General features: G+C 52.9%; 1 non-coding gene across 1 annotated transcript; it reads left to right on the top strand.

Moving 5' to 3' along the window:
• Positions 1-74, top strand: TRNAN-GUU (transfer RNA asparagine (anticodon GUU)). Its single transcript has one exon. It is a non-coding gene; the product is annotated as a tRNA-Asn (tRNA).
• The last annotated feature ends 19,750 nt before the right edge of the window (positions 75-19,824 follow it).

Genomic DNA, 19,824 nt, shown 5'->3' with positions numbered 1-19,824 from the left:
GTCTCCGTGGCGCAATTGGCCAGCGCGATCGGCTGTTAACCGAAAGGTTGGAGGTTCGAGCCCTCCCGGTGGCGGTGCGGCGCTTTTTCTTTCTTTGGGGCGATAGCTCTGAAGAAATGGTCTGACGGTGGTGAGAGTGGAGCACGACTGTCTCTGTGGCGCAATTGGCTAGCGCGATCGGCTGTTAACCGAAAGGTTGGAGTTTCGAGCCCTCCCGGGAGTGGTGTGTTGCTTTTTTCTTTGCACTGATAGCTTTGAAGATATGTTCTGATGGTGGTGAGAGTGGAGCAGGACTGTCTCCGTGGCGCAATTGGCTTGCGCAATCGGCTGTTAACCGAAAGGTTGGAGGTTCGAGCCCTCCCAGGAGTGGTGTGTTGCTTTTTTCTTTGTGGTAATAGCTTTGAAGATATGTTCTGATGGTGGTGAGAGTGGAGCACGACTGTCTCCATGGCGCAATTGGCTAGCGCGATCGGCTGTTAACCGAAAGGTTGGAGTTTCGAGCCCACCCGATGGTGGTGCGGCGCTTTTTTTTCTTTGAGGTGATAGCTTTGATAATATGTTCTGATGGTGGTGAGAGTGGAGCAGGACTGTCTCCGTGGCGCAATTGGCTAGCGCGATTGGCTGTTAACCGAAAGGTTGGAGTTTCGAACCCTCCCGGGAGTGGTGTGTTGCTTTTTTTTTGCACTGATAGCTTTGAAGATCTGTTCTGATGGTGGTGAGAGTGGAGCATGACTGTCTTCGTGGCGCAATTGGCTTGCGCGATCGGCTGTTAACCGAAAGGTTGGAGGTTCGAGCACCACCCGGTGGTGGTGCGGCGCTTTTTTTTCTTTGCACTGATAGCTTTGAAGATATGTTCTGATAGTGGTGAGAGTGGAGCAGGACTGTCTCCGTGGCGCAATTGGCTTGCGTGATCAGCTGTTAACCGAAAGGTTGGAGGTTCGAGCCCACCCGGTGGTGGTGCGGCGCTTTTTTTTCTTTGGGCTGATAGCTTTGAAGATATGTTCTGATGGTGGTGAGAAGGGAGCAAGACTGTCTCCGTGGCGCAATGGGCTAGCGCGATCGGCTGTTAACGGAAAGGTTGGAGTTTCCAGCCCACCCGGTGGTGGTGCGGCGCTTTTTTTCTTTGGGCTGATAGCTCTGAAGAAATCTTCTGACGGTGGTGAGAGTGGAGCAGGACTGTCTCCTTGGCGCAATTGGCTAGCGTCATCGGCTGTTAACCGAAAGGTTGGAGGTTCGAGCCCTCCCGGTGGCGGTGCGGCGCTTTTTCTTTCTTTGGGGCGATAGCTCTGAAGAAATGTTCTGACGGTGGTGAGAGTGGAGCAGGACTGTCCCCGTGGCGCCATTGGCTAGCGCGATCGGCTGTTAACCAAAAAGTTGGAGGTTCGAGCCCTCCCGGGAATGGTGTGTTGCTTTTTTCTTTGCACTAATAGCTTTGAAGATATGTTCTGATGGTGGTGAAAGTGGAGCAGGACTGTCTCCGTGGCGCGATTGGCTAGCGCGATCGGCTTTTAACCGAAAGGTTGGAGGTTCGAGCCCACCCGCTGGTGGTGCGGCGCTTTTTTTCTTTGCACTAATAGCTTTGAAGATGTGTTCTGATGGTGTTGAGAGTTGAGCAAGGCTATCTCTGTGGCGCAATGGGCTAGCGCGATCGGCTGTTAACCGAAAGGTTGGAGTGTCGAGTTCTCCCAGGAGTGGTGTGTTGCTTTTTTCTTTGTGGTAATAGCATTGAATTATGTTCTGATGGTGGTGAGAGTGGAGCAGGACTGTCTCCGTGGCCAATTGGCTTGCGCGATCGGCTGTTAACCAAAAGGTTGGAGGTTCGAGCCCTCCCAGGAGTGGTGTGTTGCTTTTTTCTTTGTGGTAATCGCTTTGAAGATATCTTCTGATGGTGGTGAGAGTGGAGCAGGACTGTCTCCATGGCGCAATTGGCTAGCGCGATCGGCTGTTAACCGAAAGGTTGGAGTTTCGAGCCCACCCGGTGGTGGTGCGGCGCTTTTTTTTCCTTGTGCTGATAGCTTTGAAGATATGTTCTGATGGTGGTGAGAGTGGAGCAGGACTGTCTTCGTGGCGCAATTGGCTAGCGCGATTGGCTGTTAAACGAATGGTTGGAGGTTCGAGCCCACCCGGTGGTGGTGCGGTGCTTTTTTTTCTTTGGGCTGATAGCTTTGAAGATATGTTCTGATGGCGGTGAGAGTGGAGCAGGACTGTCTCCCTGGCGCAATTGGCTAGCGCGATCGGCTGTTAACCGAAAGGTTGGAGGTTCGAGCCCACCCGGTGGTGGTGTGTTGCTTTTTTCTTTGTGGTAATAGCTTTGAAGATATGTTCTGATGGTGGTGAGAGTGGAGCAGGACTGTCTCCATGGCGCAATTGGCTAGCGCGATCGGCTGTTAACCGAAAGGTTTGAGTTTCGAGCCCACCTGGTGGTGGTGCGGCGCTTTTTTTCTTTGTGCTGATAGCTTTGAAGATATGTTCGGATGGTGGTGAGAGTGGAGCAGGACTGTCTCCGTGGCGCAATTGGCTAGCGCGATTGGCTGTTTAACGAAAGGTTGGAGGTTCGAGCCCACCCGGTGGTGGTGCGGTAATTTTTTTCTTTGGGCTGATAGCTTTGAAGATATGTTCTGATGGCGGTGAGAGTGGAGCAGGACTGTCTCCCTGGCGCAATTGGCTAGCGCAATCGGCTGTTAACCGAAAGGTTGGAGGTTCGAGCCCACCCGGTGGTGGTGCGGCGCTTTTTTTTCTTTGCGCTGATAGCTTTGAAGATATGTTCTGATGGTGGTGAGAGTGGAGCAAGACTGTCCCCGTGGCGCAATGGGTTAGCGCGATCGGTTGTTAACCGAAAGGTTGGAGTTTCGAGCCCTCCCGGGAGTGGTGTGTTGCTTTTTTCTTTGCGCTGATAGCTTTGAAGATATGTTCTGATGGTGGTGAGAGTGGAGCAAGACTGTCTCCATGGCGCAATTGGCTAGCGCGATCGGCTGTTAACCGAAAGGTTGGAGGTTCGAGCCCTCCCGGGAATGGTGTGTTGCTTTTTTCTTTGCACTAATAGCTTTGAAAATATGTTCTGATGGTGGTGAAAGTGGAGCAGGACTGTCTCCGTGGCGCGATTGGCTAGCGCGATCGGCTTTTAACCGAAAGGTTGGAGGTTCGAGCCCACCCGGTGGTGGTGCGGCGCTTTTTTTCTTTGCACTAATAGCTTTGAAGATATGTTCTGATGGTGGTGAGAAGGGAGCAAGACTGTCTCCGTGGCGTAATGGGCTAGCGCGATCGGTTGTTAACCGAAAGGTTGGAGTTTCGAGCCCTCCCGGGTGTGGTGTGTTGCTTTTTTTTGTGGTAATAGCTTTGAAGATATGTTCTGAAGGTGGTGAGAGTGGAGCAGGACTGTCTCCATGGCGCAATTGGCTAGCGCGATCGGCTGTTAACCGAAAGGTTGGAGTTTCGAGCCCACCCGGTGGTGGTGCGGCGCTTTTTTTGGGGCTGATAGCTCTGAAGAAATGTTCTGATGGTGGTGAGAGTGGAGCAGGACTGTCTCCGTGGCGCTATTGGCTAGCGCGATCGGCTGTTAACCGAAAGGTTGGAGGTTCGAGCCCACCCGGTGGCGGTGCGGCGCTTTTACTTTCTTTGGGGCGATAGCTCTGAAGAAATGGTCTGACGGTGGTGAGAGTGGAGCACGACTGTCTCTGTGGCGCAATTGGCTAGCGCGATCGGCTGTTAATCGAAAGGTTGGAGTTTCGAGCCCACCCGATGGTGGTGCGGCGCTTTTTTTTCTTTGTGGTGATAGCTTTGATGATATGTTCTGATGGTGGTGAGAGTGGAGCAAGACTGTCTCCGTGGCGCAATTGGCTAGCGCGATTGGCTGTTAACCGAAAGGTTGGAGTTTCGAACCCTCCCGGGAGTGGTGTGTTGCTTTTTTTCTTTTGCACTGATAGCTTTGAAGATATGTTCTGATGGTGGTGAGAGTGGAGCAGGACTGTCTTCGTGGCGCAATTGGCTTGCGCGATCGGCTGTTAACCGAAAGGTTGGAGGTTCGAGCACCCCCCGGTGGTGGTGCGGCGCTTTTTTTTCTTTGCACTGATAGCTTTGAAGATATGTTCTGATAGTGGTGAGAGTGGAGCAGGACTGTCTCCGTGGCGCAGTTGGCTTGCGTGATCGGCTGTTAACCGAAAGGTTGGAGGTTCGAGCCCACCCGGTGGTGGTGCGGCGCTTTTTTTTCTTTGGGCTGATAGCTTTGAAGATATGTTCTGATGGTGGTGAGAAGGGAGCAAGACTGTCTCCGTGGCGTAATGGGCTAGCGCGATCGGTTGTTAACCGAAAGGTTGGAGTTTCGAGCCCTCCCGGGTGTGGTGTGTTGCTTTTTTTTGTGGTAATAGCTTTGAAGATATGTTCTGAAGGTGGTGAGAGTGGAGCAGGACTGTCTCCATGGCGCAATTGGCTAGCGCGATCGGCTGTTAACCGAAAGGTTGGAGTTTCGAGCCCACCCGGTGGTGGTGCGGCGCTTTTTTTTGGGCTGATAGCTCTGAAGAAATGTTCTGATGGTGGTGAGAGTGGAGCAGGACTGTCTCCGTGGCGCTATTGGCTAGCGCGATCGGCTGTTAACCGAAAGGTTGGAGGTTCGAGCCCACCCGGTGGCGGTGCGGCGCTTTTACTTTCTTTGGGGCGATAGCTCTGAAGAAATGGTCTGACGGTGGTGAGAGTGGAGCACGACTGTCTCTGTGGCGCAATTGGCTAGCGCGATCGGCTGTTAATCGAAAGGTTGGAGGTTCGAGCCCACCGGGTGGTGGTGCGGCGCTTTTTTTTTCTTTCGGCTGATAGCTCTGAAGAAATGTTCTGACGGTGGTGAGAGTGGAGCAGGACTGTCCCCGTGGCGCCATTGGCTAGCGCGATCGGCTGTTAACCAAAAAGTTGGAGGTTCGAGCCCTCCCGGGTAGGGTGTGTTGCTTTTTTCTTTGCGCTGATAGCTTCGAAGATATTTTCCGATGGTGGTGAGCGTGGAGCACGATTGTCTCCGTTGCGCAATTGGCTAGCGCGATCGGCCGTTAACCGAAAGGTTGGAGGTTCGAGCCCACCTGGTGGTGATGCGGCGCTTTTTTTTCTTTGGGCTGATAGCTTGAAAGATATGTTCATATGGTGGTGAGAGTGGAGCAGGACTGTCTCCGTGGCGCAATTGGCCAGCGCGATCGGCTGTTAACCGAAAAGTTGGAGGTTCGAGCCCTCCCGGGAGTGGTGTGTTGCTTTTTTCTTTGTGCTGGTAGCTTTGAAGATATGTTCCGATGGTGGTAAGAGTGGAGCACGACTGTCTCCGTGGCGCAATTGGCTAGTGTGATCGGCTGTTAACCAAAAGGTTGGAGGTTCGAGCCCACCCGGTGGTGGTGCGGCGCTTTTTTTTCTTTGGGCTGATAGCTTTGAAGATATGTTCTGATGGAGGTGAGAAGGGAGCAAGTTTGTCTCCGTGGCGCAATGGGCTAGCCCGATCGGCTGTTAACCGAAAGGTTGGAGTTTCGAGCCCGCCCGGGAGTGGTGTGTTGCTTTTTTCTTTGCGCTGATAGCTTTGAATATATGTTCTGATGGCGGTGAGAGTGGAGCAGGACTGTCTCCCTGGCGCAATTGGCTAGCGCGATCGGCTGTTAACCGAAAGGTTGGAGGTTCGAGCCCTCCCGGGAATGGTGTGTTGCTTTTTTCTTTGCACTAATAGCTTTGAAAATATGTTCTGATGGTGGTGAAAGTGGAGCAGGACTGTCTCCGTGGCGCGATTGGCTAGCGCGATCGGCTTTTAACCGAAAGGTTGGAGGTTCGAGCCCACCCGGTGGTGGTGCGGCGCTTTTTTTCTTTGCACTAATAGCTTTGAAGATGTGTTCTGATGGTGTTGAGAGTTGAGCAAGGCTATCTCCGTGGCGCAATGGGCTAGCGCGATCGGCTGTTAACCGAAAGGTTGGAGTGTCGAGCCCTCCCAGGAGTGGTGTGTTGCTTTTTTCTTTGTGGTAATAGCATTGAATTATGTTCTGATGGTGGTGAGAGTGGAGCAGGACTGTCTCCGTGGCCAATTGGCTTGCGCGATCGGCTGTTAACCAAAAGGTTGGAGGTTCGAGCCCTCCCAAGAGTGGTGTGTTGCTTTTTTCTTTGTGGTAATCGCTTTGAAGATATCTTCTGATGGTGGTGAGAGTGGAGCAGGACTGTCTCCATGGCGCAATTGGCTAGCGCGATCGGCTGTTAACCGAAAGGTTGGAGTTTCGAGCCCACCCGGTGGTGGTGCGGCGCTTTTTTTTCCTTGTGCTGATAGCTTTGAAGATATGTTCTGATGGTGGTGAGAGTGGAGCAGGACTGTCTTCGTGGCGCAATTGGCTAGCGCGATTGGCTGTTAAACGAATGGTTGGAGGTTCGAGCCCACCCGGTGGTGGTGCGGTGCTTTTTTTTCTTTGGGCTGATAGCTTTGAAGATATGTTCTGATGGCGGTGAGAGTGGAGCAGGACTGTCTCCCTGGCGCAATTGGCTAGCGCGATCGGCTGTTAACCGAAAGGTTGGAGGTTCGAGCCCACCCGGTGGTGGTGTGTTGCTTTTTTCTTTGTGGTAATAGCTTTGAAGATATGTTCTGATGGTGGTGAGAGTGGAGCAGGACTGTCTCCATGGCGCAATTGGCTAGCGCGATCGGCTGTTAACCGAAAGGTTTGAGTTTCGAGCCCACCTGGTGGTGGTGCGGCGCTTTTTTTCTTTGTGCTGATAGCTTTGAAGATATGTTCGGATGGTGGTGAGAGTGGAGCAGGACTGTCTCCGTGGCGCAATTGGCTAGCGCGATTGGCTGTTTAACGAAAGGTTGGAGGTTCGAGCCCACCCGGTGGTGGTGCGGTAATTTTTTTCTTTGGGCTGATAGCTTTGAAGATATGTTCTGATGGCGGTGAGAGTGGAGCAGGACTGTCTCCCTGGCGCAATTGGCTAGCGCAATCGGCTGTTAACCGAAAGGTTGGAGGTTCGAGCCCACCCGGTGGTGGTGCGGCGCTTTTTTTTCTTTGCGCTGATAGCTTTGAAGATATGTTCTGATGGTGGTGAAAGTGGAGCAGGACTGTCTCCGTGGCGCGATTGGCTAGCGCGATCGGCTTTTAACCGAAAGGTTGGAGGTTCGAGCCCACCCGGTGGTGGTGCGGCGCTTTTTTTCTTTGCACTAATAGCTTTGAAGATGTGTTCTGATGGTGTTGAGAGTTGAGCAAGGCTATCTCCGTGGCGCAATGGGCTAGCGCGATCGGCTGTTAACCGAAAGGTTGGAGTGTCGAGCCCTCCCAGGAGTGGTGTGTTGCTTTTTTCTTTGTGGTAATAGCATTGAATTATGTTCTGATGGTGGTGAGAGTGGAGCAGGACTGTCTCCGTGGCCAATTGGCTTGCGCGATCGGCTGTTAACCAAAAGGTTGGAGGTTCGAGCCCTCCCAAGAGTGGTGTGTTGCTTTTTTCTTTGTGGTAATCGCTTTGAAGATATCTTCTGATGGTGGTGAGAGTGGAGCAGGACTGTCTCCATGGCGCAATTGGCTAGCGCGATCGGCTGTTAACCGAAAGGTTGGAGTTTCGAGCCCACCCGGTGGTGGTGCGGCGCTTTTTTTTCCTTGTGCTGATAGCTTTGAAGATATGTTCTGATGGTGGTGAGAGTGGAGCAGGACTGTCTTCGTGGCGCAATTGGCTAGCGCGATTGGCTGTTAAACGAATGGTTGGAGGTTCGAGCCCACCCGGTGGTGGTGCGGTGCTTTTTTTTCTTTGGGCTGATAGCTTTGAAGATATGTTCTGATGGCGGTGAGAGTGGAGCAGGACTGTCTCCCTGGCGCAATTGGCTAGCGCGATCGGCTGTTAACCGAAAGGTTGGAGGTTCGAGCCCACCCGGTGGTGGTGTGTTGCTTTTTTCTTTGTGGTAATAGCTTTGAAGATATGTTCTGATGGTGGTGAGAGTGGAGCAGGACTGTCTCCATGGCGCAATTGGCTAGCGCGATCGGCTGTTAACCGAAAGGTTTGAGTTTCGAGCCCACCTGGTGGTGGTGCGGCGCTTTTTTTCTTTGTGCTGATAGCTTTGAAGATATGTTCGGATGGTGGTGAGAGTGGAGCAGGACTGTCTCCGTGGCGCAATTGGCTAGCGCGATTGGCTGTTTAACGAAAGGTTGGAGGTTCGAGCCCACCCGGTGGTGGTGCGGTAATTTTTTTCTTTGGGCTGATAGCTTTGAAGATATGTTCTGATGGCGGTGAGAGTGGAGCAGGACTGTCTCCCTGGCGCAATTGGCTAGCGCAATCGGCTGTTAACCGAAAGGTTGGAGGTTCGAGCCCACCCGGTGGTGGTGCGGCGCTTTTTTTTCTTTGCGCTGATAGCTTTGAAGATATGTTCTGATGGTGGTGAGAGTGGAGCAAGACTGTCCCCGTGGCGCAATGGGTTAGCGCGATCGGTTGTTAACCGAAAGGTTGGAGTTTCGAGCCCTCCCGGGAGTGGTGTGTTGCTTTTTTCTTTGCGCTGATAGCTTTGAAGATATGTTCTGATGGTGGTGAGAGTGGAGCAAGACTGTCTCCATGGCGCAATTGGCTAGCGCGATCGGCTGTTAACCGAAAGGTTGGAGGTTCGAGCCCACCCGGTGGTGGTGCGGCGCTTTTTCTTTCTTTGGGGCGATAGCTCTGAAGAAATGGTCTGACGGTAGTGAGAGTGGAGCACGACTGTCCCCGTGGCGGAATGGGCTAGCGCGATCGGCTGTTAACCGAAAGGTTGGAGTTTCGAGCGCTCCCGGGAGTGGTGTGTTGCTTTTTTCTTTGCACTGATAGCTTTGAAGATATGTTCTGATGGGGGTGAGAGTGGAGCAGGACTGTCTCCGTGGCGCAATTGGCTTGCGCGATCGGCTGTTAACCGAAAGGTTGGAGGTTCGAGCCCTCCCAGGAGCGGTGTGTTGCTTTTTTCTTTGTTGTAATAGCTTTGAAGATATGTTCTGATTGTGGTGAGAGTGGAGCACGACTGTCTCCATGGCGCAATTGGCTAGCGCGATCGGCTGTTAACCGAAAGTTTGGAGTTTCGAGCCCACTTGATGGTGGTGCGGCGCTTTTTTTTCTTTGTGGTGATAGCTTTGATGATATGTTCTGATGGTGGTGAGAGTGGAGCAAGACTGTCTCCGTGGCGCAATTGGCTAGCGCGATTGGCTGTTAACCGAAAGGTTGGAGTTTCGAACCCTCCCGGAAGTGGTGTGTTGCTTTTTTTCTTTGCACTGATAGCTTTGAAGATATGTTCTGATGGTGGTGAGAGTGGAGCAGGACTGTCTTCGTGGCGCAATTGGCTTGCGCGATCGGCTGTTAACCGAAAGGTTGGAGGTTCGAGCACCCCCCGGTGGTGGTGCGGCGCTTTTTTTTCTTTGCACTGATAGCTTTGAAGATATGTTCTGATAGTGGTGAGAGTGGAGCAGGACTGTCTCCGTGGCGCAGTTGGCTTGCGTGATCGGCTGTTAACCGAAAGGTTGGAGGTTCGAGCCCACCCGGTGGTGGTGCGGCGCTTTTTTTTCTTTGGGCTGATAGCTTTGAAGATATGTTCTGATGGTGGTGAGAAGGGAGCAAGACTGTCTCCGTGGCGTAATGGGCTAGCGCGATCGGTTGTTAACCGAAAGGTTGGAGTTTCGAGCCCTCCCGGGTGTGGTGTGTTGCTTTTTTTTGTGGTAATAGCTTTGAAGATATGTTCTGAAGGTGGTGAGAGTGGAGCAGGACTGTCTCCATGGCGCAATTGGCTAGCGCGATCGGCTGTTAACCGAAAGGTTGGAGTTTCGAGCCCACCCGGTGGTGGTGCGGCGCTTTTTTTTTGGGCTGATAGCTCTGAAGAAATGTTCTGATGGTGGTGAGAGTGGAGCAGGACTGTCTCCGTGGCGCTATTGGCTAGCGCGATCGGCTGTTAACCGAAAGGTTGGAGGTTCGAGCCCACCCGGTGGCGGTGCGGCGCTTTTACTTTCTTTGGGGCGATAGCTCTGAAGAAATGGTCTGACGGTGGTGAGAGTGGAGCACGACTGTCTCTGTGGCGCAATTGGCTAGCGCGATCGGCTGTTAATCGAAAGGTTGGAGGTTCGAGCCCACCCGGTGGTGGTGTGGCGCTTTTTTTCTTTGGGCTGATAGCTCTTAAGAAATGTTCTGACGGTGGTGAGAGTGGAGCAGGACTGTCCCCGTGGCGCCATTGGCTAGCGCGATCGGCTGTTAACCAAAAAGTTGGAGGTTCGAGCCCTCCCGGGTGGGGTGTGTTGCTTTTTTCTTTGCGCTGATAGCTTCGAAGATATTTTCCGATGATGGTGAGCGTGGAGCACGATTTTCTCCGTTGCGCAATTGGCTAGCGCGATCGGCCGTTAACCGAAAGGTTGGAGGTTCGAGCCCACCTGGTGGTGATGCGGCGCTTTTTTTTCTTTGGGCTGATAGCTTGAAAGATATGTTCATATGGTGGTGAGAGTGGAGCAGGACTGTCTCCGTGGCGCAATTGGCCAGCGCGATCGGCTGTTAACCGAAAAGTTGGAGGTTCGAGCCCTCCCGGGAGTGGTGTGTTGCTTTTTTCTTTGTGCTGGTAGCTTTGAAGATATGTTCCGATGGTGGTAAGAGTGGAGCACGACTGTCTCCGTGGCGCAATTGGCTAGTGTGATCGGCTGTTAACCAAAAGGTTGGAGGTTCGAGCCCACCCGGTGGTGGTGCGGCGCTTTTTTTCTTTGGGCTGATAGCTTTGAAGATATGTTCTGATGGAGGTGAGAAGGGAGCAAGTTTGTCTCCGTGGCGCAATGGGCTAGCCCGATCGGCTGTTAACCGAAAGGTTGGAGTTTCGAGCCCGCCCGGGAGTGGTGTGTTGCTTTTTTCTTTGCGCTGATAGCTTTGAATATATGTTCTGATGGTGGTGAGAGCGGAGCAAGACTGTCTCCGTGGCGCAAAGGGCTAGCGCGATCGGCTGTGAACCGAAAGGTTCGAGTTTCGAGCCCTCCCGGGAGTGGTGTGTTGCTTTTTTCTTTGCGCTGATAGCTTTGAAGATATGTTCTGATGGTGGTGAGAGTGGAGCAGGACTGTCTCCGTGGCGCAATTGGCTAGCGCGATCGGCTGTTAACCGAAAGTTTGGAGGTTCGAGCCCACCCGGTGGTGGCGCGGCGCTTTTTTTTTCTTTGTGCTGATAGCTTTGAAGATATGTTCTGATGGTGGTGAGAGTGAAGCAAGACTGTCTCCGTGGCGCAATGGGCTAGCGCGATCGGCTGTTAACCGAAAGGTTGGAGTTTCGAGCCCTCCCGGTGTTGGTGCGGCGCTTTTTTTTCTTTGGGGTGATAGCTCTAAATAAATGTTTTGACGGTTGGTAGAGTGGAGCAGGACTGTCTCCGTGGCGCATTTGGCTTGCGCGATCAGCTGTTAACCGAAAGGTTGGAGGTTCGAGCCCACCCGGTGGTGGTGCGGCGCTTTTTTTTCTTTGCACTGATAGCTTTGAAGATATGTTCTGATGGTGGTGAGAGTGGAGCAAGACTGTCCCCGTGGCGCAATGGGCTACCGCGATCGGCTGTTAACCGAAATGTTGGAGTTTCAAGCCCTCCCGGGAGTGGTGTGTTGCTTTTTTCTTTGCACTGATAGCTTTGAAGATATGTTGTGATGGTGGCGAAAGTGGAGCAGGACTGTCTCCGTGGCGCAAATGGCTTGCGCGATCGGCTGTTAACCGAAAGGTTGGAGTTTCGAGCCCTCCCGGTGGTGGTGCGGCGCTTTTTTTCTTTGGGGTGATAGCTCTGAATAAATGTTTTGACGGTGGTGAGAGTGGAGCAGGACTGTCTTCGTGGTGCAATTGGCTAACGCGTTCGGCTGTTAACCGAAAGGTTGGAGGTTCGAGCCCTCCCGGGAGTGGTGTGTTGCTTTTTTTTGTGGTAATAGCTTTGAAGATATGTTCTGAAGGTGGTGAGAGTGGAGCAGGACTGTCTCCATGGCGCAATTGGCTAGCGCGATCGGCTGTTAACCGAAAGGTTGGAGTTTCGAGCCCACCCGGTGGTGGTGCGGCGCTTTTTTTTGGGCTGATAGCTCTGAAGAAATGTTCTGATGGTGGTGAGAGTGGAGCAGGACTGTCTCCGTGGCGCTATTGGCTAGCGCGATCGGCTGTTAACCGAAAGGTTGGAGGTTCGAGCCCACCCGGTGGCGGTGCGGCGCTTTTACTTTCTTTGGGGCGATAGCTCTGAAGAAATGGTCTGACGGTGGTGAGAGTGGAGCACGACTGTCTCTGTGGCGCAATTGGCTAGCGCGATCGGCTGTTAATCGAAAGGTTGGAGTTTCGAGCCCACCCGATGGTGGTGCGGCGCTTTTTTTTCTTTGTGGTGATAGCTTTGATGATATGTTCTGATGGTGGTGAGAGTGGAGCAAGACTGTCTCCGTGGCGCAATTGGCTAGCGCGATTGGCTGTTAACCGAAAGGTTGGAGTTTCGAACCCTCCCGGGAGTGGTGTGTTGCTTTTTTTCTTTGCACTGATAGCTTTGAAGATATGTTCTGATGGTGGTGAGAGTGGAGCAGGACTGTCTTCGTGGCGCAATTGGCTTGCGCGATCGGCTGTTAACCGAAAGGTTGGAGGTTCGAGCACCCCCCGGTGGTGGTGCGGCGCTTTTTTTTCTTTGCACTGATAGCTTTGAAGATATGTTCTGATAGTGGTGAGAGTGGAGCAGGACTGTCTCCGTGGCGCAGTTGGCTTGCGTGATCGGCTGTTAACCGAAAGGTTGGAGGTTCGAGCCCACCCGGTGGTGGTGCGGCGCTTTTTTTTCTTTGGGCTGATAGCTTTGAAGATATGTTCTGATGGTGGTGAGAAGGGAGCAAGACTGTCTCCGTGGCGTAATGGGCTAGCGCGATCGGTTGTTAACCGAAAGGTTGGAGTTTCGAGCCCTCCCGGGTGTGGTGTGTTGCTTTTTTTTGTGGTAATAGCTTTGAAGATATGTTCTGAAGGTGGTGAGAGTGGAGCAGGACTGTCTCCATGGCGCAATTGGCTAGCGCGATCGGCTGTTAACCGAAAGGTTGGAGTTTCGAGCCCACCCGGTGGTGGTGCGGCGCTTTTTTTTGGGCTGATAGCTCTGAAGAAATGTTCTGATGGTGGTGAGAGTGGAGCAGGACTGTCTCCGTGGCGCTATTGGCTAGCGCGATCGGCTGTTAACCGAAAGGTTGGAGGTTCGAGCCCACCCGGTGGCGGTGCGGCGCTTTTACTTTCTTTGGGGCGATAGCTCTGAAGAAATGGTCTGACGGTGGTGAGAGTGGAGCACGACTGTCTCTGTGGCGCAATTGGCTAGCGCGATCGGCTGTTAATCGAAAGGTTGGAGGTTCGAGCCCACCGGGTGGTGGTGCGGCGCTTTTTTTTTCTTTCGGCTGATAGCTCTGAAGAAATGTTCTGACGGTGGTGAGAGTGGAGCAGGACTGTCCCCGTGGCGCCATTGGCTAGCGCGATCGGCTGTTAACCAAAAAGTTGGAGGTTCGAGCCCTCCCGGGTGGGGTGTGTTGCTTTTTTCTTTGCGCTGATAGCTTCGAAGATATTTTCCGATGGTGGTGAGCGTGGAGCACGATTGTCTCCGTTGCGCAATTGGCTAGCGCGATCGGCCGTTAACCGAAAGGTTGGAGGTTCGAGCCCACCTGGTGGTGATGCGGCGCTTTTTTTTCTTTGGGCTGATAGCTTGAAAGATATGTTCATATGGTGGTGAGAGTGGAGCAGGACTGTCTCCGTGGCGCAATTGGCCAGCGCGATCGGCTGTTAACCGAAAAGTTGGAGGTTCGAGCCCTCCCGGGAGTGGTGTGTTGCTTTTTTCTTTGTGCTGGTAGCTTTGAAGATATGTTCCGATGGTGGTAAGAGTGGAGCACGACTGTCTCCGTGGCGCAATTGGCTAGTGTGATCGGCTGTTAACCAAAAGGTTGGAGGTTCGAGCCCACCCGGTGGTGGTGCGGCGCTTTTTTTTCTTTGGGCTGATAGCTTTGAAGATATGTTCTGATGGAGGTGAGAAGGGAGCAAGTTTGTCTCCGTGGCGCAATGGGCTAGCCCGATCGGCTGTTAACCGAAAGGTTGGAGTTTCGAGCCCGCCCGGGAGTGGTGTGTTGCTTTTTTCTTTGCGCTGATAGCTTTGAATATATGTTCTGATGGCGGTGAGAGTGGAGCAGGACTGTCTCCCTGGCGCAATTGGCTAGCGCGATCGGCTGTTAACCGAAAGGTTGGAGGTTCGAGCCCTCCCGGGAATGGTGTGTTGCTTTTTTCTTTGCACTAATAGCTTTGAAAATATGTTCTGATGGTGGTGAAAGTGGAGCAGGACTGTCTCCGTGGCGCGATTGGCTAGCGCGATCGGCTTTTAACCGAAAGGTTGGAGGTTCGAGCCCACCCGGTGGTGGTGCGGCGCTTTTTTTCTTTGCACTAATAGCTTTGAAGATGTGTTCTGATGGTGTTGAGAGTTGAGCAAGGCTATCTCCGTGGCGCAATGGGCTAGCGCGATCGGCTGTTAACCGAAAGGTTGGAGTGTCGAGCCCTCCCAGGAGTGGTGTGTTGCTTTTTTCTTTGTGGTAATAGCATTGAATTATGTTCTGATGGTGGTGAGAGTGGAGCAGGACTGTCTCCGTGGCCAATTGGCTTGCGCGATCGGCTGTTAACCAAAAGGTTGGAGGTTCGAGCCCTCCCAAGAGTGGTGTGTTGCTTTTTTCTTTGTGGTAATCGCTTTGAAGATATCTTCTGATGGTGGTGAGAGTGGAGCAGGACTGTCTCCATGGCGCAATTGGCTAGCGCGATCGGCTGTTAACCGAAAGGTTGGAGTTTCGAGCCCACCCGGTGGTGGTGCGGCGCTTTTTTTTCCTTGTGCTGATAGCTTTGAAGATATGTTCTGATGGTGGTGAGAGTGGAGCAGGACTGTCTTCGTGGCGCAATTGGCTAGCGCGATTGGCTGTTAAACGAATGGTTGGAGGTTCGAGCCCACCCGGTGGTGGTGCGGTGCTTTTTTTTCTTTGGGCTGATAGCTTTGAAGATATGTTCTGATGGCGGTGAGAGTGGAGCAGGACTGTCTCCCTGGCGCAATTGGCTAGCGCGATCGGCTGTTAACCGAAAGGTTGGAGGTTCGAGCCCACCCGGTGGTGGTGTGTTGCTTTTTTCTTTGTGGTAATAGCTTTGAAGATATGTTCTGATGGTGGTGAGAGTGGAGCAGGACTGTCTCCATGGCGCAATTGGCTAGCGCGATCGGCTGTTAACCGAAAGGTTTGAGTTTCGAGCCCACCTGGTGGTGGTGCGGCGCTTTTTTTCTTTGTGCTGATAGCTTTGAAGATATGTTCGGATGGTGGTGAGAGTGGAGCAGGACTGTCTCCGTGGCGCAATTGGCTAGCGCGATTGGCTGTTTAACGAAAGGTTGGAGGTTCGAGCCCACCCGGTGGTGGTGCGGTAATTTTTTTCTTTGGGCTGATAGCTTTGAAGATATGTTCTGATGGCGGTGAGAGTGGAGCAGGACTGTCTCCCTGGCGCAATTGGCTAGCGCAATCGGCTGTTAACCGAAAGGTTGGAGGTTCGAGCCCACCCGGTGGTGGTGCGGCGCTTTTTTTTCTTTGCGCTGATAGCTTTGAAGATATGTTCTGATGGTGGTGAGAGTGGAGCAAGACTGTCCCCGTGGCGCAATGGGTTAGCGCGATCGGTTGTTAACCGAAAGGTTGGAGTTTCGAGCCCTCCCGGGAGTGGTGTGTTGCTTTTTTCTTTGCGCTGATAGCTTTGAAGATATGTTCTGATGGTGGTGAGAGTGGAGCAAGACTGTCTCCATGGCGCAATTGGCTAGCGCGATCGGCTGTTATCCGAAAGGTTGGAGGTTCGAGCCCACCCGGTGGTGGTGCGGCGCTTTTTCTGTCTTTGGGGCGATAGCTCTGAAGAAATGGTCTGACGGTAGTGAGAGTGGAGCACGACTGTCCCCGTGGCGGAATGGGCTAGCGCGATCGGCTGTTAACCGAAAGGTTGGAGTTTCGAGCGCTCCCGGGAGTGGTGTGTTGCTTTTTTCTTTGCACTGATAGCTTTGAAGATATGTTCTGATGGTGGTGAGAGTGGAGCAGGACTGTCTCCGTGGCGCAATTGGCTTGCGCGATCGGCTGTTAACCGAAAGGTTGGAGGTTCGAGCCCTCCCAGGAGCGGTGTGTTGCTTTTTTCTTTGTTGTAATAGCTTTGAAGATATGTTCTGATTGTGGTGAGAGTGGAGCACGACTGTCTCCATGGCGCAATTGGCTAGCGCGATCGGCTGTTAACCGAAAGGTTGGAGTTTCGAGCCCACCCGATGGTGGTGCGGCGCTTTTTTTTCTTTGTGGTGATAGCTTTGATGATATGTTCTGATGGTGGTGAGAGTGGAGCAAGACTGTCTCCGTGGCGCAATTGGCTAGCGCGATTGGCTGTTAACCGAAAGGTTGGAGTTTCGAACCCTCCCGGGAGTGGTGTGTTGCTTTTTTTCTTTGCACTGATAGCTTTGAAGATATGTTCTGATGGTGGTGAGAGTGGAGCAGGACTGTCTTCGTGGCGCAATTGGCTTGCGCGATCGGCTGTTAACCGAAAGGTTGGAGGTTCGAGCACCCCCCGGTGGTGGTGCGGCGCTTTTTTTTCTTTGCACTGATAGCTTTGAAGATATGTTCTGATAGTGGTGAGAGTGGAGCAGGACTGTCTCCGTGGCGCAGTTGGCTTGCGTGATCGGCTGTTAACCGAAAGGTTGGAGGTTCGAGCCCACCCGGTGGTGGTGCGGCGCTTTTTTTTCTTTGGGCTGATAGCTTTGAAGATATGTTCTGATGGTGGTGAGAAGGGAGCAAGACTGTCTCCGTGGCGTAATGGGCTAGCGCGATCGGTTGTTAACCGAAAGGTTGGAGTTTCGAGCCCTCCCGGGTGTGGTGTGTTGCTTTTTTTTGTGGTAATAGCTTTGAAGATATGTTCTGAAGGTGGTGAGAGTGGAGCAGGACTGTCTCCATGGCGCAATTGGCTAGCGCGATCGGCTGTTAACCGAAAGGTTGGAGTTTCGAGCCCACCCGGTGGTGGTGCGGCGCTTTTTTTTTGGGCTGATAGCTCTGAAGAAATGTTCTGATGGTGGTGAGAGTGGAGCAGGACTGTCTCCGTGGCGCTATTGGCTAGCGCGATCGGCTGTTAACCGAAAGGTTGGAGGTTCGAGCCCACCCGGTGGCGGTGCGGCGCTTTTACTTTCTTTGGGGCGATAGCTCTGAAGAAATGGTCTGACGGTGGTGAGAGTGGAGCACGACTGTCTCTGTGGCGCAATTGGCTAGCGCGATCGGCTGTTAATCGAAAGGTTGGAGGTTCGAGCCCACCCGGTGGTGGTGCGGCGCTTTTTTTTTCTTTGGGCTGATAGCTCTTAAGAAATGTTCTGACGGTGGTGAGAGTGGAGCAGGACTGTCCCCGTGGCGCCATTGGCTAGCGCGATCGGCTGTTAACCAAAAAGTTGGAGGTTCGAGCCCTCCCGGGTGGGGTGTGTTGCTTTTTTCTTTGCGCTGATAGCTTCGAAGATATTTTCCGATGGTGGTGAGCGTGGAGCACGATTGTCTCCGTTGCGCAATTGGCTAGCGCGATCGGCCGTTAACCGAAAGGTTGGAGGTTCGAGCCCACCTGGTGGTGATGCGGCGCTTTTTTTTCTTTGGGCTGATAGCTTGAAAGATATGTTCATATGGTGGTGAGAGTGGAGCAGGACTGTCTCCGTGGCGCAATTGGCCAGCGCGATCGGCTGTTAACCGAAAAGTTGGAGGTTCGAGCCCTCCCGGGAGTGGTGTGTTGCTTTTTTCTTTGTGCTGGTAGCTTTGAAGATATGTTCCGATGGTGGTAAGAGTGGAGCACGACTGTCTCCGTGGCGCAATTGGCTAGTGTGATCGGCTGTTAACCAAAAGGTTGGAGGTTCGAGCCCACCCGGTGGTGGTGCGGCGCTTTTTTTCTTTGGGCTGATAGCTTTGAAGATATGTTCTGATGGAGGTGAGAAGGGAGCAAGTTTGTCTCCGTGGCGCAATGGGCTAGCCCGATCGGCTGTTAACCGAAAGGTTGGAGTTTCGAGCCCGCCCGGGAGTGGTGTGTTGCTTTTTTCTTTGCGCTGATAGCTTTGAATATATGTTCTGATGGTGGTGAGAGCGGAGCAAGACTGTCTCCGTGGCGCAAAGGGCTAGCGCGATCGGCTGTGAACCGAAAGGTTCGAGTTTCGAGCCCTCCCGGGAGTGGTGTGTTGCTTTTTTCTTTGCGCTGATAGCTTTGAAGATATGTTCTGATGGTGGTGAGAGTGGAGCAGGACTGTCTCCGTGGCGCAATTGGCTAGCGCGATCGGCTGTTAACCGAAAGTTTGGAGGTTCGAGCCCACCCGGTGGTGGCGCGGCGCTTTTTTTTTCTTTGTGCTGATAGCTTTGAAGATATGTTCTGATGGTGGTGAGAGTGAAGCAAGACTGTCTCCGTGGCGCAATGGGCTAGCGCGATCGGCTGTTAACCGAAAGGTTGGAGTTTCGAGCCCTCCCGGTGTTGGTGCGGCGCTTTTTTTTCTTTGGGGTGATAGCTCTAAATAAATGTTTTGACGGTTGGTAGAGTGGAGCAGGACTGTCTCCGTGGCGCATTTGGCTTGCGCGATCAGCTGTTAACCGAAAGGTTGGAGGTTCGAGCCCACCCGGTGGTGGTGCGGCGCTTTTTTTTCTTTGCACTGATAGCTTTGAAGATATGTTCTGATGGTGGTGAGAGTGGAGCAAGACTGTCCCCGTGGCGCAATGGGCTACCGCGATCGGCTGTTAACCGAAATGTTGGAGTTTCAAGCCCTCCCGGGAGTGGTGTGTTGCTTTTTTCTTTGCACTGATAGCTTTGAAGATATGTTGTGATGGTGGCGAAAGTGGAGCAGGACTGTCTCCGTGGCGCAAATGGCTTGCGCGATCGGCTGTTAACCGAAAGGTTGGAGTTTCGAGCCCTCCCGGTGGTGGTGCGGCGCTTTTTTTCTTTGGGGTGATAGCTCTGAATAAATGTTTTGACGGTGGTGAGAGTGGAGCAGGACTGTCTTCGTGGTGCAATTGGCTAACGCGTTCGGCTGTTAACCGAAAGGTTGGAGGTTCGAGCCCTCCCGGGAGTGGTGTGTTGCTTTTTTCTTTGCGCTGATAGCTTTGAAGATATGTTTTGATGGTGGTGAGAGTGGAGCACGACTGTCTCTGTGGCGCAGTTGGCTAGCGCGATCGGCTTTTAACCGAAAGGTTGGAGGTTCGAGCCCACCCGGTGATGGTGTGGCGCTTTTTTTCTTTGTGCTGATAGCTTTGAAGATATGTTCTGATGGTGCTGAGAGTGGAGCAGGACTGTCTCCATGGCGCAATTGGCTAGCGCGATCGGCTGTTAACCGAAAGGTTGGAGGTTCGAGCCCACCCGGGGGTGGTGCGGCGCTTTTTTTTTCTTTGGGGCGATAGCTCTGAAGAAATGGTCTGACGGTGGTGAGAGTGGAGCACGACTGTCTCTGTGGCGCAATTGGCTAGCGCGATCGGCTGTTAACCGAAAAGTTAGAGGTTCGAGCCCACCCGGTGGTGGTGCGGCGCTTTTTTTTCTTTGGGCTGATAGATTTGAAGATATGTTCTGATGGTGGTGAGTGTAGAGCTGGACTGTCTCCGTGGCGCAATTGGCTAGCGCGATCGGCTGTTAACTGAAAGATTGGAGTTTCGAGCCCTCCCGGGAGTGGTGTGTTCCTTTTTTCTTTGCGCTGATAGCTTTGAAGATATGTTCTGATGGTGGTGAGTGTGGAGCACGACTGTCTCCTTGGCGCAGTTGGCTAGCGCGATCGGCTGTTAACCGAAAGGTTGGAGGTTCGAGCCCACCCGGTGATGATGTGGTGCTTTTTTTTCTTTGTGCTGATAGCTTTGGAGATATGTTCTGACGGTGGTGAGAGT

The sequence above is a fragment of the Rhipicephalus microplus genome, chromosome 4, assembly GCF_043290135.1.
Source record: "Rhipicephalus microplus isolate Deutch F79 chromosome 4, USDA_Rmic, whole genome shotgun sequence".
In the NCBI taxonomy this organism is placed as follows: Eukaryota; Metazoa; Arthropoda; class Arachnida; order Ixodida; family Ixodidae; genus Rhipicephalus; species Rhipicephalus microplus.
This window is presented reverse-complemented; position numbering and strand designations above follow the sequence as displayed.